The sequence below is a fragment of the Ochlerotatus camptorhynchus genome, unplaced genomic scaffold (assembly GCF_037179485.1).
Source record: "Ochlerotatus camptorhynchus isolate MF236.1 unplaced genomic scaffold, CSIRO-AGI_Acam_v1.1 ptg000639l, whole genome shotgun sequence".
Taxonomy (NCBI): Eukaryota; Metazoa; Arthropoda; class Insecta; order Diptera; family Culicidae; genus Ochlerotatus; species Ochlerotatus camptorhynchus.
In genome coordinates, this window is record NW_027041118.1 from 2,065,164 (window position 1) to 2,067,641 (window position 2,478).

Consider the following 2,478-nt stretch of genomic DNA (forward strand, 5'->3'; position numbering starts at 1 on the left):
CTGTGTGTGGGCTTGGAGAAGGGGTCTTACAACCCGCAACTCAAGGCAAGTATGATCGTGTCATGATCAGTCCCGCTCCTGATTCGTCATTTGTTCTAGCGCTTTACCAACCATCAACTATGCATCGCCCGCCTGTCACCTGAACACTCTGGGACGCATTGAAGTTAGCACTGCGCAAGCCCTTTCTTCTCCCGCCACAGTCGAGTTAATCCAGTCATCGTCCTGCAGTCGTCCTGAACCTGCGTGTGGGCTTGAAGAAGGGGTCTTACAACCCGCAACTCAAGACAAGTATGTTCGTGTAATCACCAGTTCCGCTCCTGATTCGTCCGTTGCTTCCAGCGCCTCACCGCCTCAAGAGCAACAACCGGCTGGTTCGACTGAAACGTTATACTCCGATGGCTTCAAATCCCACATCACATGGGACATGGGACATACAGCACTGCACCGAATCTTGCTCGCCACGTTTTGGAACATACCAGACCAGAACGCGCTGCCTGCTGCCTCAAGGAAGCTTCTGAGCCACTCAACCCAGTCGCGCTTGCTGATTCCTGTCATCGTAGTCGTTCTGGCCCTGTGGTTGAGAATGGTGAAGCGGTCTTCCAACCTTCTACATCAGGCAAGTATGCGTTTGCTGAAAACAGTTCTTCTCCTGATCCGTCTCTGTGTTACAGAGTACCACCATGCTCGTTTCGGCTGATCGACCATTCTGCAGACCTCCAACCGCCTTCGTTCGACCGCCTGTTGGTGTATTACCAGAACGTTCGTGGCCTGCGAACAAAGATTGATGATTTTTTCCTGACTGCCGTTGACTCTGACTACGATGTCATAGTTCTTACGGAAACCTGGCTCGATGACCGCATTAATTCATCTCAATTATTTGGCAGTCTATTCACGGTATTTCGAAACGACCGCAACTACCAGAATAGTACCAAATCGCGTGGGGAAGCGTCTTGATTGCGGTATCCAAACGCCTAAGCTACTACATCGATCCTGCTCCAGTTTGCACTTCTCTAGGGCAGCTGTGGGTCAAAATAACGACGCCTCGTAGATAAATAAGTATTGGCGCTATGTATCTACCTCCAGACCGAAAATCTGATTCGAGCAGCATTGCAAACCACATCAGTTCGTTTGGTACCGTGTTCTCTCGACTAGAACAAAACGACCTAGCTCTGGTATTTGGTGACTACAATCAGTCTGGGCTCTCATGGAACGTTCCTGCAAACGATCTTCCTAGCATTGATGTTCTTCGCTCGAACATGCCCGCATCCTGCTGTGCTCTCCTTGATGGTTTCAACCTGCATGGCTTAACGCAAATCAACTCGATACTGAATAGCAACTCTCGGCTGCTTGATCTCGGAAGTTTCCATCAACCTAACTGTTCCTGTTCGCTACGATAACCCCCCTGTTGATGTACATGAGCTCGACTTTCGTAGAGCAGATTTCGTCGCTTGCCCAGGCAGATTGGCAGTTCCTTGACACATGTTCATCTATTGATGAAGCCGTCGACTACTTCGCTGAGGTTGTTGGCCGGGCAATAACTGATTCTGTCCCATTGAGGAGACCCTCTCCCAAACCCGCATGGTCCAATGCTCGACTACGGAATTTGAAGCGTCTGAGATCGAAGGCCCTCCGTAAATACTGTCGTACTCGTAACCCATTCACCAAACGATTATTTTCAACAGCAAGCAACGAATATCGCACATATAACCGCATTCTTTACTAGAGCTACTCAAGGCGTGTGCAGGCTAATTTACGGCTTAATCCAAAGCAGTTCTGGTCATTCGTGAATACCAAACGAAACGAGGAGGGCCTAGCAGTCGAAATTCACCTGGGTGATAGAATCGCCAGCAATTCCCTTGAGAAATGTAAACTTCTAGCAGATCATTTCAAACGCATTTTCAATGACACTACGGCTTCGTTGTCCCAAGTTGCTGAAGCGGTGAGGGACACTCCCAGTGATACTTTCAATTTTTCGATTACCTTGGTTACAGTAGACCTCGTCGAATCCGCCATCAAGAAGCTGAAATTTTCTAATGCTGCTGGCCCTGACGGGATCCCCTCAAGCATCCTGAATCGATGCTGTTCACAGTTTACAACACCGCTTTCGATGCTGTTCAATATTTCATTACAGCAGGGGAAGTTCCCTACGCGTTGGAAATCGTCATTAATGTTCCCGATCTACTAGAAAGGAGACAAGAGAAACGTCGGAAATTACCGAGGGATCACATAACTCAGTGCCTGCTCTAAAGTTTTCGAAATCATCATCAACGACGCATTATTCTCTAGCTGCAGAAATTACATTTCTTCTGACCAATACGGTTTTTATCCCAAGAGATCAGTTTCAACAAATCTAGCTCTGTTCATTTCTTTATGTCTTCGGAGTATGGAAGCTGGAGCGCAGGTCGACGTTGTATATACAGATCTTAAGGCTGCATTCGACCGGGTTGATCACTCCATACTGCTAGCTAAACTTGAAAA